The sequence below is a fragment of the Antechinus flavipes genome, chromosome 3, assembly GCF_016432865.1.
Source record: "Antechinus flavipes isolate AdamAnt ecotype Samford, QLD, Australia chromosome 3, AdamAnt_v2, whole genome shotgun sequence".
NCBI lineage: Eukaryota > Metazoa > Chordata > Mammalia > Dasyuromorphia > Dasyuridae > Antechinus > Antechinus flavipes.
This window is the reverse complement of record NC_067400.1, coordinates 486,349,545-486,365,442: the sequence shown is the minus strand read 5'-3', so window position 1 is coordinate 486,365,442 and position 15,898 is coordinate 486,349,545. Positions and strand designations below refer to the sequence as shown.

The 15,898-nt window shown below is 35.0% G+C and overlaps 1 pseudogene; it reads right to left on the bottom strand.

The window, feature by feature from the left end:
• Window positions 1-1,880: 1,880 nt before the first annotated feature.
• On the bottom strand, window positions 1,881-2,260 carry LOC127554883 (40S ribosomal protein S12-like; annotated as a pseudogene).
• Between the last annotated feature and the right edge of the window lie 13,638 nt (window positions 2,261-15,898).

The following is a 15,898-nucleotide window of genomic DNA, read 5'->3' as shown; positions in this document are numbered from 1 at the left end:
CTCCAGAGAGCTAGTCTGTGCACTATATTTTAATCCACCCCAGTGTGGGGGCTCTAGAAAAAATTGGTATGTTTTGTCACCCCAACTTGGGGGCTCAAAAAAGCAGGACATTACATTGAGATGTGCAGACTGCTGAATGACTGGCTGACTGAGAGTGGGAGACTGGAGGAGACAATAAAGACTTTAAACTTTATCCACCACTATTCCTGTGGTGATTATTCTGCTGAAACCAAAGCTGGTCCTGAGATCTCCAGAAACCTACTCAGAACATTACAGTGCTCAATTTTAAAAATTGATTAATAGGATAGATTAGGACCAAAAATACAGAAGCAAATAAACATAAAAGAATAGTATTCATTTACCACAGGTGAGGGACAAGTTTATTATTTGACTGTAATTTCTGGGAAAATTAGAAAACAGTTGAATAGAAATTAGGTTCAGACCAGTATCTCACACAAAACAAAACCCAAAATTCCAAAAGGATATATGACTTAGACATAAAAGATCATATCATAAATAAAATAGAAGAGCAAGGAAAAAGTTGCACTTTACAACAATAGATAGAAGAAGAATTCTTGACTAAACAATAAGATAGGATCACAGAAGATAAAAAATGATAATTCTTATTATATAAAATTGAAAACCTTTTGTACAAACAAAATCGATGCAGCTAAAAATAAAAGGAAAATTATTGCAAAAATTTCTCTATAAAAGTCTGAAATTTTAAAAATACAAACATAGGAAACTGCTTCAAATATATAGGGAAAAGAGCCATTTTTTCTTTTGATAAATGAGGATAGGAGCAAGCAGTTTTCAAAAAAAAGAAAGAAAAACAAGCATCAATACATGAAAAAAGAGTCCAAATTATTATAATAAAAAATACAATGTAGGACAACTCTGAGGTTCCATATTACACTCATCAGATTAGATAAGATTACCAAAAAGGAAAAGGATCATTATTGGAATGAATATGAAGGGAGGCACACCATAGCATTGTTGATAGAGCTATAAATTGGTATGTTCATTCTGGAAGGCAATTTGAAACTAAACTATGCATATAGAATTTAACCAAACAATTACATTGTTAGGTATATATCCGAAAGAGAATAAAACAAAGGACACATGAACAAAAATATTTACGACAAAATTTTTTGTTATAATAAAATTAACTGAAAGCTAAGAAGTCCCCCTTTTGAGAATGACTATGATGGGATACTGTTGCATCATTTAAAAAATATCAGAGGGGACAGACTCAGAGAAGTCTGGGGATATTTATATGAATTGATACAAAGTAAAAGAGTAATTCCAATTCATTTATACAATAATCCATAACACTAGAAAGAAAAATAACTTTTAAAATTTTAAGTACAATCAAAGAAATGATAATTCTCTTGACACAGAGGTGATGATTCATAAATGAAGAAAGAAACAGACGTTTTAGGGCTTGGGCAATGCATAGATTTGCCTCACTTTATGCTTATTTCTTACATAAGAGGATTAAAAAAACTTCGATGAGGGGAGAAGTGTTTTGGAAAAGGTGGATCTCATGACAATAAGGCCAAAAATGAAAAAAAAAAGAAAGCATCAATAAAATATTTTTTCAATGCAAAGAATAAGACAGAAGAGTCAGAGGAAAACACTGACAAATGGTCCCATTTTAGAAAAAGCATACTGAATTTAATATACCTTAAAAATGAACTTAATAATGGAAATTCAGGATTTTATATGTAATTTTCTTTTTTGTTATTTATATATGAAAATGTCCATGTTTCTTGGTGTTTGCTAAGTGTAAAATAAAACATATATTAATATGCCATGTGATTATAACACATCTTTAAAAAATAATTGTTTTATTTTTTCAGACCAAAGCTTTTATTTATTCATTTCTTGCATTTGAAATATTCTCTGATGATGTCGTTGGCTTGAGATTCCTTGCCATAGTCCTTAACAATACAATTGTAGCCAATCACTTTACCGAGTTTTCCCTCTCTATCATTTTTACAGAGACCTATCCATTCACCCAGCTTCTTGTTGTTATCAACCTTGATCAGGTTGATTTAATGTTCAGCATACAAGGCTTCAATCAATTTTGCAAACATGGGTTCATCACAGTTGGAAGCAAAACATAAAGATGGGCCTGGCATTTGTCCAAGGCAGCTTCACAAATTCCACAAGCTAAGACATCATGGATGACTGCAGTTTTCAGCACTTCTTGTAGAACAGTATTAACATCCATTACACCAGCAGCAAAAACTTCCTTGGCCAAGGCAGTGGTTAGCAGGTGAAGCTAAATCTTGAAAATATCCAGGAGCTTCTGTCTCCACTTAACTCAGCAGCAATAGGGAAAGAGCAAAATAATGGTATTTTTTTTAAAATTAATGAATATAATGACCAGAGCAAGGGAGATGATAGTTCTGTTAGACTTGGCCCTGATAAGATCACATCTAGACTATTCTGTTCAGTTCTGGGTACCACATTTTTAGAAAACTAGAATGTGTCCTGAGGAAGACAACTAGGATGATGAGGGAATTTGAAAACATGTCATGTGAAAAAATGGTTAAAGGAAAGAGATTTAACCTGGAGAAGGGGAAGACTTAGGGCAATACATAATTTTGATATCCATTTCCTGATAAAATTCCAGAGCATGTCGTTAAAGGATAGCTTATCAACTCTTGGGAAGAGTGAATCATTAATCATTATCTTGAATTCATTAAGAATAAGTCATGAGAGATGAACCTCATTTATTTTTTTGGATAAAATTGTCAAGTAATAATCTGTTCATAAATTTCATTAAAAAGTTCATGGTTAAAATTACTTACTACAGAATACTGAGAAAACATACAAACAGAATTTTGTACTTACAAAATCATAGCAATGTTTTCTAATAATTCTCTATGAGCCAGCCATTAGAATTTTATTTCTCCTTCTTAACTCTCTGTCACTGTCAGCAACTTAGAATGCTACCAACGTGTAGTCAAAAAAGATTCTTCTCTTAAAGTGAAGAACTGTTCTTACTCCTCTAACTCAAAAATCCAACTTAGGACCAATCCATATGGCTCTGAATAACTTTTACCTTTTAAGGTTGAAGAGTTGGCCCTAAGGAAATGCTTGATTTAGAAAATATTGTCTTTCCAGTACTGAAACTGGCACCTTCTCTGGTATCTCCCATTAAATTATAGTTTTTTATTTCTAAGCTGAGCTGAGAGAAAGGGGCCTTAGTTTTTAGTTCATCTGAAGAATAGATGAGACCAACACCCTTTGGGCTAAATGATATCTTACATTTATTCAGGCCTGTTAATTCCATTCATTTCACTGAGTTTGGTGATTCATAAGTCATTTGTCATAGATAACAGGATATAGAAAAATGAAGAATGTAATGGAATACTAATGAAAATGAAGAGAGATAATTTTGGAGAAACCTGGGAAGGATAGCATGGACTGATGCAACTTGAAGTGAAAAGAAAGAGAATAATTTATACAATAACATTGCAAAGACAAACAACTTTGAAAGACTTAAAAAATTTGATCAATGCAATGTTTTTTCCTGAGGCTCAGTGATGAAAAATGCTATTCACTTCTTTGCAGAGATGTAACATATTAAATATGCATCCTGACGTGTTGAGGACCATGCATAGTGTGAAACCCAGAAAACCTGAAAAGGGTTAACAGGGAATTGCACAGGAAAGCAGATCGGTTCTCACAGACCTGCAGCTGTGTATCACAGCACCCTTTGAGAAGTTAAGGGAATGGTTGGTTCTCACAGACCTGCAGCTGTGTATCACACTTAAGAAGTTGCAAATTAGTCTCTACTGTTAGCTTACTTTTAAGTTGAGCTAGCAGACTCTTGGGAACTAACATGACCTTGGCAATCAGAGATAAATGTCTGAAGGTCATAATACAGAGTTGCAGATGCAGGTGTTGCTTGCAAAAGAATGTATGCTTTTTTTTAACCAATAATAACCTTGCTGTGTCTTGAAAACAAATATATTTTGTGTAAAGCATGAGAATAAATTAGAGGTATTCACTGACATAAAACTGCCTCTTGTCTCCTTGTATCATTCCCATCTTCTCACATGATATGATCCATTCTTCTGTTCAGAATTATATCCCGAACTAACAAGTGGCCCCTAACACTGAAGCACAGATTTCTAAACGTGGTTACTATGTGAATTAATATTGCTTGACTATGAATATATGTTATAAGGGTTTTCTTTTTCTTTTTTTCTTTTCCGGTGATTGGGTGAGAGGTGGAGTAAGAGGAAGAGATAGAAAAGGGGGAAATGATTTAAAATGGAAGCTTCAGAGTGCCTGAAATCATGTTTATTATAGAAAAAGACAAGTCTTCAGATGGTAGAATGTGCAAGTTGGATATAATTGGATTGGATATCAGGCCTTCTAGGTTCTTGTTTTAGCTCTGCTGTTAACCAGATATATGATTCTAGACAACTCAATTAATTTGTTTGGGCCTCTATTTCCACATTTGTAAGCTATGAAAGTGAAACCTGAGTATTTAAAGGGACTTTAGAAATCGTCTACTCCAATCCTATCATTTTACCAATGAGGAAAGTGAAATCTAGAGGGATAAAAGAACTTGCCCAACAATTTTCCAACCATCAGATGATGCCTTATTTTAAAACTATCTCCTCTGACAATGATTTGATCTTAGATTTATAGATCAATAATGTTCCAGTAATCTAAACATGCAATAATAATACATGATTTTTCTACCCACAATAAGAGAAAAATAAAGTTACTGGATTTGATTGGGAGAGGGGCAAAGAAGTGATTAGTTTCACCATTCTGTTAAACCAAACAACTTATAGAATATGAGATAATTATATGAAGGGTCTGAATTTTTATCATCTGCCTGTTGGTGTTAGAGGAATGCTATTAGCAGGCCAGATGCTCCAAACACTTTCCCTTTCCTGCTTAGTACATGATCATAGTTTGACAAGCTTGTACCTTTGCCAGGCTTTGTGGTAGGTGTTAAATTCATCTCCCCCTAAAAAAATAATAATCTGCCTTGTCCTAGCTATCAACACTGAATTGATTTCCTCAAGCAAATTTATTAGTCTAAAGCTGATTCTTGGTTTCTTTTTTCTCAAGAACTAGTGTCTGTAGTAAAGCTAAAAGTTTTCTCATGCCATAAGTATTAGGTGGACCTCTTACACTTCTCAAAGTTTATCTTTAGGTTAAGAGCTAATATCCAAGTTGTACATGGGAAAAAATGGTAGCATGGTGCTATGGATAGAGTTATGGATTAGAAGTTAAGAAGATGTGGATTCAGATATGGTCTTTGACTTCTATTAACTTAAGAATATCAGAATACCCTATCCATCACTCAATTTTCACATCTACAAAAAAGAAATATATTTGGAATATCTACGTCCCAGGATTGTTGTTAAAACCTAAGTGCCATAATTTATATAAAGTGCTTTGCAAACACTACAAAAATATCAGTTTTTATAATCATCATCATCTGTTTGAATAGTGGCAAAATGTGCCAGCCCAAAGTGGTTTGATTATTCATCAAATTATGAAAATAAAGCAGGACAAAATTAATCTGTTTCAAAGAAATGTTTATCACTACCTCATGCTAGGAGGCTGAAAAGCAAATGGCCAGGTTACTGTAACTCTGGTAATGTGCTCTGTTCACATTTGTCATACTAACGTCTTCATGGGTTTATATTTTCTGAAACCCCATACTACTGTGCACATATGAAAACATTTTAGGCTGCCAATAGGGCATCTAAGTAGTGCAGTGGATAAAGTACTTTAAGTTAGGAAGATTTGAGTTCATAACTGGTCTCAGAGACTTACTAGTTCTGTGACCCTGAGTAAATCACATTTAATCTTGATATGCCCCAGTTTCCTCATTTATAAAGTGGTGGCAATAGCACCCACCTCCCAGGCTTGTTTGAGGATCAAATGAGATTATAAAGTACTTGGCTCCTAGGAAGCTCTATTTGTCTGTCTGTCTGTCTGAGTGGCTGTTGCTATTCAGTTATTTCAGTCGTGCCTGATTCTGTGACCCCAAAGATGCTGGAGTGGTTTGTCATTTTCTTCTCCAAAAAAACTGAGGCAAACAGGATAAAGTTACTTGCCCACAGGCACAAAGCTGGTGTCTGAAGCTAGATTTGAGGTCAGATTTTTCTGACTTCAGGACCAGTATTTTATCCACTATACGACCTCGCTGCCCAAGTGGAATTTATACAGCTACACTAATTGATAGTCTTAAGAAGATGGAAGAAATGGGCTTCAACGTGATGGCTTTTTCATATGTGATGCATATGCTGTAACTGCTAATAATTGGTTCATTCATTGCAATGTTTGCTTTATGGCATCCAAAAGAAAGCCACCCATTAGGAAGAGAGTTGTTGGGGAGGTCATGATAATTAACTAATATTTAAATGCTTAATAGATCTCTGATTTCAGTGATTCAAGATTTTCCTTCGACTATGTGGGCTCATGCTTGCCTGTTCTATGTTACTAGTATCCATGTCCATATGTTAGCCACATAAAATCCCTCTAATTTGCTAAAGACATTCCTTACATGCTCTTGACAGCCTAAGGGAATCACTGGGGCATTCTGGTTTCTCACTTACCATCCTTCAAACTTGCCACATGTCCAGCCCATCTTCTCTTCCTCTCATACATCTCGCCAATGATATGATTTATGCCTATTTTTAAGTTCCTTATCAATTATATGTTGCAGCTTTCTCACATCAATCATACTACTATCCATTGGTCTCTTTTGATACTCATTTCAATTCTTCATAGACTTATAATCTGACTTTCATTGCTATACAATAACACTGCCACAATGTTGATATTAAAAAGATGGGCCTTTATTTGCCTGGAATCATTAAAGAAGTTTTGCAGTTTCCCGAAGCAACCAGGTCACCCATCAAGCCTGTTTTTCTTTTACTGATATTATCCTTGAAAACATCCTCAATTTACATAAACATTTTGGGTAAGTGGGAAAATAGGCATTCTAGTCAGTATTCACTGACTGTTTTTTGATCATCTTTTAACAAATATTTTCTCTATGTCTTTAATGGCTTCCCTTCCTTCAGATACCTATTATTACAAGACCAGCTATCTTCAAGAGCATATTGATTGCTCTATACTTATATAGTCATGACTTCTCCAGTATAGATTTCCTCTAACTACACTTAATCCAATTCAGCTGTTTTCCCCATCTTTATCCTTCTTAATGGTGGTGTTTGTTGTACTTAAAGGCACATCTAGGAGATTGATATTAAGATCCAGATGAGGTATTTCCACAATCCTTAATGCTAAAAATTGTTTATTATATGATCCTTGCAGATATTTTTCATTTTTATTCTATTTGCTGTCTACCTGTTTTCCTCTTTAAGTGCAGTTACCTCAAGGTATTTAAGAATGAAAATGGTAGGACAAGAAGTTTTCTTTAAATTGGTTTTCTCCTCGACTGACTAAATCATTTCTTTTAGTTTTTCTGGTCTTCTTATAATAACAGATTTACAATAGCTGAATGTCAATATAGAGTTATTATAAGAGGTTTAAATACAATTTTTATTGTTCATTTCTCAATTTTCATATCTAATTACTTGCATAGTTAATGAACAGGATGTTTCAATTGGATCTCAATCTTTTTCTCAATATTATTCTTTCTTTTTGCTCTTGCCTAATTATGATCTTTTGCCTGATAAGTCAATAGTCTAACTACACACAGAATCTGTTTCAGGGATAACTTTTAAATCAATTACAAGCCTTTTCTGTCTGTTAAAATAGAATCAATTTCCCAATGTTATTTGATGCTAAGTTGTGTCAGTAAATTATTTTATTGAAGAAAGTATTCATGAGGACTCTCTGAAGTCTACAAGTCTTTTAGCCTTTCTGACTCATTTTTCCTGTACCATGCATATATATATATATATCTGTAATTTTCCTTGTCTTTCCCCACTTTTGCAGTGAAGTCCCTGAACAAATTTAACTTGAAAGGCCTTTTTGATCCTTCTTTTAATACAAGATAACCAAAGTTAGATCAGCTTCTGTGCTTCTATCTCCATCACCCACAGACATTTTTAGTTCTCCATATGTTGGATGAGGGATCGGACTTTTCTTAATATCAAATAATAGAAGAATTATAATCTACTTAACAAACTGAAGGTGGAAACACAATCAATGCAAGGAGTAGGGAAATGTACCTCAGAGAGGTCTGTCTGCCTATTTAATTATCTTTGATAATATTGAAGTTATCTATTGACTCCTTCCTTACCTTTCCAATCATCTTACATCTTTTTACTCCACCCTCCCCCCCCACTCCCACATGCTGTGTGATTCAATGACACTAGCTTCACAGCTATTCCTCAAACAAGACACTCCATTCTGGCTCTCATGCAAATAATACTATTTTCCCTCATCTCTGTCTCTTGCTTTCTCTGTTCCTCCAAATTTCAACTAAAATACCTCTTTCTATAAGAAGTCTTACTTTCACTTAAAACAATGAAAACAGGTAAAACCCCCAAGTGACTCTCAGATCTGACCTAGAACTTGGAATTCAGCTGTGATATTACCTTAAACCTAAAGGATGCCAAAAACTAGGTTTTCGAGTTTATTAAGAAAGAAAGTAACATTCTATCTGCACTAGACCAGATGGATAGGATTTAAAGAGCCACCCGTTTTCTAAAATTTCTTTCTTTTTGTAATCCAAAAATTGATAAAGAGCTTTAAAATTTGCAAAGAACTTTATGTACAGTATCCTATTTTGTCCTCCCCAACAACCTTATTAGATAGATAATATGATTATTATTTCTGTTTTACATAATAGAAAACAGTCTTAATGACTTATTTGCCCATGATCACATAACTAGTAAATTTCTGTTTCTCTGCCTCTCTCTATACCTCTCTGTATTTCTCACTTTGTCTTGCTTTCTCTATCTGTTTCTCTTTTCCTTTTTCTCTCTCTCCCTATTCCCTTTTTCATTTGGAACTTAGAAGCCAATATGGCCTTGGGCCAAGTAAAAACCAAAAGGACTCAGGAAATGCAATCTAATTTTATCCTATTCGCTGGCTCTGTTTTCAATATTAGGAATTAAATTCTTAATTCATAGGCAATACATGCAGCTGCATTTGCAATGTGTACACACACACACTCACACACACACACACACACACACGACAGAGAGACAGAGAAAGAAAGACACACACACAGAGAAATGTAAAAGTGAAAAGTTCTACCTTAGGAAGTAATGAACTTCTCTTTACTGGAGGTCTAAAGCCCAATCTCTCATCCAACATATGGAGAACTAAAAATGTCTATGGGTGATGGAGATAGAAGGACAGAAGCTGATCTAACCTTGGTTATCTTGTACTAAAAGAAGGATCAAAAAGGCCTTCCAAGTTAAGCTGGGTGTTAGCAGCTTTGTTAGTAAAAGAGATTCTTAATTGAGTACAGATGGGACTACATGGTCTCAAATCTTTTTCAACTCTATGATTCTGCATTTCTCTGAATGTGGGCTTTTTGGGTAGATTTTCCCAGGAGTGGTGAGCTAGAAATGTTCTTGAAAGACTATAAGAATGATAATCTTCATTTCTCACTTGATTAAAATTATCTTTGATTTTTTACTTGTCAGACAAGTGTTTAGTTGTCCATTGCTTGAAAATCCTGAAGAAAACTGTTCAAAAAGGGGTGGGGGTCCCAGTTACACACACACACACACACACACACACACACACACACACACACACACACACTCTCTCTTCTTAGACAATATTTTTAAACAGATTTTAAAATGTAGAGTTTTAAGGGGACTGATTCCTTTCATGGCTATACTCTATTTTCAAGCACATTTCTCTAGTAACACAAGATCGAAGTGATCCTTGAACTAATGATCAAGGATCTGAACATTAAGACCAGCTGGACATAAAAGTCCAGCTTTTATATAAAGTGCTCTTTATAAATTTAAAGTACTCTTATGGTACAGTCACACTGATTTCCTCACATTCTACATCTCCTACATTCATTCTTTTGCACTGGTTATCCCCAGTGCTTTCCATTCTCATCTCTACCACTTGGGATTTCTGTTTTCCTTTACTCAGCTCAAGTGCCACCTTCTATGTGAAGTCATCCCTAGCACATAGTCTTGCCCCTACCTGCTAGAGCACAATTCCCCAAATTTTATGTATTTATTTTACCTATATTTAGTATATACTTATGTAATTCCATTTGTACATCTGTTGTCTTCCTGATTAAAAGGAAAGGTCCTTGCTGTCAGGAACTGTTTCATTTTTGGTTTTGTGCAATTTTATCACCACACCACATGAAGTCTAGAATATAGTAGTAAGTGCCTAATCAGTGTTTGTTGAATTAATGGAATGGAATTTGCATAACATGGTGGCCATCTGCTGACCTTCGCCTAATATTATGAGCCAGGATTCTTGTACTTAAAACAAGGATTCTTACAAGGTGCTAACTCAATGGGATTGATAAATATAATGGTTATCTAGTTTAGCATGGGGATTAAAAGTTCTCTAATTCAGTACATGTGCTTAGTACTTAATATAGTTCCACAAGATTCACACCTATGATAATGTAATTAGAATAGAGCATATAACAACCAGTAGGGACTGAGAGACAGATTCATTCCATCCTCTACCTTTGTGGCGGCTGGAGGCTGAAGCACAAGCTTTTAGACTCAGAGAGATTCATTCATTCCATCTCACACCACCATGGTGGCAGGCTCTCCTCCTTAGCTTCTCCACTGAAACCAAGACTCGAAAGGTCTTTAAGAAAGCTACCTGAAGCCCCAGGCAAGGAAACTAGACTTTGAAGGAGATAATAAAGGAATTGGACTTTATCCCTGGCTATTCTCCTGGTGATTACTGAACTGAAACAAAGGCTGCTCCAGAGACCACCAGAAAACCAACCAATGACATTACATCCTAACAACATTTTTCTCCTATTTCTTCTTTCCTTTCCACGACTTCAAATCACACCTCCCCCCCCCACTCAATCTGGCAATTTATTATTATTGCTGCTGTTACTAGCATCTATGTTGTATTTTATTCTTTGCCAAGTGTTTTGACATCTATGTCCTCATTTGATCTTCATAACGGCCCTGCATGGTTGACAAAACTGACATGATTCTCTTTTTTTTTTTAGCAGATGAAAAGTTTGAGACCCAGATCATTAGAGATACAGCTGAACCTGGAATTAGAATACAGGTCTCTACTTTCGTCCTATATTCTTTCCAACACAGACAACAAATCTGTTGTGCTGCTGCCTTATACAAAGTGTATGTGTGATGGCCTCAGTAAATATAGATAAGCATAATCAGAGAGAGAGAGACAGAGAGAGAAAGATGTAAAAGTGAAATATGCTTGCTGCAGTGAGGTTGCTCTTTACTAGAGGTCTTCAAGTAGAAAGTGGGTGATTTTTTGTTAGCATAATTATAGAAGGGATTTTTAATTGAGTACAGGGTAGACTATATGGACTTCTAGATCTTTTCCCACTCTTAATATTCTGCATTTCTCTGAAGTTGTGGGTTTTTTGAGGGGGATCAATTTTCAAGGATGTGCTGAGCCAGAATGTCTTTGGAAGTCTATAAGTATGACAATCTTCATGAGCTATCTCTCTATGTTCCTCACTTGATTAAAATTAGTTCTTTTTTTTTTTTTTACTTGACAACCTGACAAGTGTTTTATTAGCTATTGCTTAAAAATTCTGAAGGATACTGCCTTAATTAACCATTGGAGGATTAGTACCTGTGTACAAGTAGATGTATTTTTCTGTTGTTATTCCAGTGAGATCCCTCTAGGTATTTTAAATGTCACATTACAAGAAGGTGAAGATGGTCGCTTTCACCAAACCCATGGGCTGAGGCATTCCTTAGATCATAGCCTAAAATGAGGATTGCTTTAGACAAAAATCAGGCAGGATTTTTTGATCTGTGGGCTCAATCTTCATTGGCTTCAAATGAGTTCTGCCTTCTTTAAAGAATTACAGAAAGTCAGATGATCCCTTAGATAGCCTCTATAACATGATGTCATCTAGCTTTCATTTGAAGTCTTCTAGTGGTGAATACATTGCTACCCAAGGCAGACCATTCTTTAAACAGACAGTTCAAATAAGATGATTTTCCTATGCCAAATATATATATTCTTTTAAACAAAAAATGGTTTTATATTTATATTCAAAGCTTCAGCATACAGTTGTAACTAGGGTAGGGCAACTATGACTGTTGCTTGAGGCACTAAAATTTAGTAGGCATCAATAGTATTTATATACTATTCATACTTACAACCTTTATGAAAGTTCCCTATTTTGTAGATGAGGAAATAAACTCATAAAAGTGACTTAAACTAACCATGTCACTCAGCTAGTTAGTGGCAATTCAGGACTCTTCCAAATATTCCACATTTGATTATTATCCATTAGCTTTTATATCCTCTCAATATCCCATGGACTAGTAAATCAAGTATTATAATTAACCCCATTTTATAGATGAGGAAACTAAAGTTTAGAGGGGTTAAATGAATTAATATGGGTTATTAACATTGTTATTAATTATACCTTATAGTGATAGAACCCAAATTTTAGTTCAATTAAATTCAATTCTCAGAACATTTCCTAAACATTTATTATATTGAATGCACTATGAAAAGATATATGTTAAATGGTACTTTTTTGCAGTTTTCAAAAGTATAAATAAGTAATTTCCAGAAGGAAATCCTTCTTTCAGGCCTCTACCATTAACCATGGCTCCTGGCATAAGTGACAAGACTTCATTATATCCTTTGACCATCATGAAGATATAAACTGGCAATGATTACATTGGAATGATTATTCTCCTCCTCAGTGTTTCCCCCTGTCCAGATCACTTGGTAGATTCAGTCTTTATCTATGGAATTTGAACTAGGACATCCTGAAAATCCATTTGTGCAGCTGACTTATTGGGTCCCAGGGAAGAATTTGATCTTGTCATAAAAATGTAGCTTAGCTTTAAATTTGGATTCAGGCTGCAGTCAGCCTGTGCCCTTTGAGAACCAATACAGCTGTCACACAGACACTGGGGGAATACTTTAACACAGTGCTTCTTTCAAAACAATCAGCCAGTAATGATAAGGAGCACATTTGAGAAAAGATTTACCCACTTGTGCTTTTTAGTTCTATTGGTTTTATTTCCCTTCCTCCCCATTTTTTGAAGTAAATGGGGTTAAATGACTTATCTAAGGTCATTAATTAGTATCTTAAGAAGGATTTGAACTCAAGTCCTCCTGATTCCAGGGCTTGTACCCTAGACTCTACTACTTAGCTGCCCCTACTACTTGCTTTTCCAGCTTCCTGTTACATGTGTTACTTTGACTTCTGCTTGGCAAGCAAATCATTTGCAAGCACAAAAATTACAAGAATGAATGCAGTATCTAGCCACATAGACATCCAATTTTCCAGGTTAGATTTTGGGCCAGCATTCTCTATCCCTGGAGATGACCATCTTCAGTGTATTGGAATAGATGAGCCATGAGTATGATATAGTAAGAAACTCTAGATAGATTATGATAAGATGCAAAAACTATTTCATTTCTAAGAGTCTAGCAATATTAAGTGCCTGGGAAAAACTAGTCCCTTAGCACATATTTGTTGATTGATTGATAAATTGCCTCGGAGTTTATAGTACCTGCTCTGTCACTTAGTAACTATGATAATCTTAGATAAGTCACTTGATCACTCAAGCCTTAGTTTCCCCATCTGTAAAATGGGAATAATAATATCTGTCTATGTTATAATGACTAGAGGGCTGAGCCTGAAATCAAGAAGATCTATATTCGAGTTTCACCTCTTCTATATTAGCTATTTGACTTTGTGCAAGTCACTAAACATTCCAATGTTCTAAGCAAATCCCTAAGATTATACATTTCAGAGAAGGCTGCTGATGTCCAAGTCTTTGTGACCCTATTTGGGGTTTTCTTGGCAAAGATAATGGACTAGTTTGCTGTTTCTTTTTCCAGTTCATTTTATAGATGAAACTGAGACAAACAGGAGTAAGTCACTTAATCCTGGTTAAGTGTTTGAAATTAGATTTAAACTCAGGTCTTCTTGACTCCAAGTCCACACCCCCTATCCGTTGCTTCATCTAGCTGCCCAGTTAGCTGCAGAAAAAGTGCTGGATCTGTACTGGCAGAGGAAGCTTCTCCCCTCCCCATATCAATGAAATCATATTTCAGTAAAAACAACAACAATCACACACACACACACACACACACACACGTACTATCAAATATTTGTGTTACACAGGAAGAGTATGACATTAAAAAGAGTGTATGTGAAAATACTCATTCCAAATGGTCAGAACATATATGCCTTCCAATTACTCAGGTTAGAGCCCATCCATGCTATACATCTAACTCTTGCACCTCTTGTCCACATCCTCTCATCACTTTTCCAGAGACTTTCCTCACACTTTCTTGATATTGCAAGAGTATCAGTGAAGTACAATGGCTATACACTGGTATGCCTCCCATTCACCACACAGCCATTTTCTCTTCCTAACATACATTTCCTTGACATCTCAAAACCAGTTTCATATTTCCTTCTTTATAATATATTGCAGTTTGCTCACAACCATCATGTGCTTTTCCATCATCTTCTACGAAATGATGATTTTCAGTTTCCCAGAGATAATCATATTCTATGAAAGGAAACAAACATTTACTCAGTGCCTACTATGTGCCAGGTATTTTGCTAAGTCCTTGACAAACATTATCTCAGCTGACTCTCACAACAGCCCTTTGAAGCTTATTATTGAAATAAACTGAATCAAATAGAAGTTGCCCAACTTCTTGCCCAAAGTCACATAACCAGTAAGTATCTATGCCTTAATTTGAATATCAGTCTTCCCAATTCTAGGCACAACATTCTATTCACTGCACTTTGAAAAATTACAATTATAAAGCAATACTATTTTTTATCATTCCCTATCATAAATAACATGCAATTCAAAGTAAATGAGATAATTTGTGAGGATGAGTCCATTAAAAACATATCATATTACCTTATTTTTTCATTTTATATAGAATCATATTATTAGAATAAGATCTAAGACCAAGCACTTTGGAAAGACAGAATGATGTAGCATAAAAAGATCTATATCTGGTGTCACACAACGTAGATTCAGATCCCAGTTCCAACATATTATATTCCAGTGATTTTGGGAAAGTCACTGCATTTTTTATTTTTTTCCTCAATTAAATGTTTACTTTTTTTCAATTTTTTTTGTTTTGTTTTGAGTTCCAAGTTCTATTCCATTCTCACCTCCTTGCTCCCTCCCTGAGATAGTATACATGTGTAATCATGTAAAACATTTCCATAGGAGGCATTTTGTATAGGAAGAAACAAATAAAAGAAGAAGAAAAGAAAGAAAATTAAAAATAAGATGCTTCAGTCTGTATTCAAATAATATCAGTTCTTTGTTTGGAGATTAATAATATGCTTCATCATTAGTCCTTTTAACTCCTACACATTGAAGGTTATGCAGCTTTAAGGAGCCTTCATTTTAGATCTAGAAAAAACACAAGTGAATTCTACTCCATGACTCCTCAATACAGATCTATAAAACACATGAGAACAAATCCTGGTTGAGAAATCCAAGGGAAAAAAAAACAACAGTCATTTTTCCAATTCTAGGTTGGCAAAGAAGATAGAAAGATAGGTCTGTAGACATTATGTCAAGTCTTGCTTGGAACAGCTTTGAGGAACATTGCAGTAAAAGATTGGGAATCAGAGCCAGAAAATGTCCAAAATATATTTAGATAGGCTTGAGCTTGTGCAGGATGCAGAACTAAGTGCCAGTTGGCACCTGTTGCTCACTACCAGGCAAGAGCCAGTTTGTACTGACTCACAAGAATAAATCAT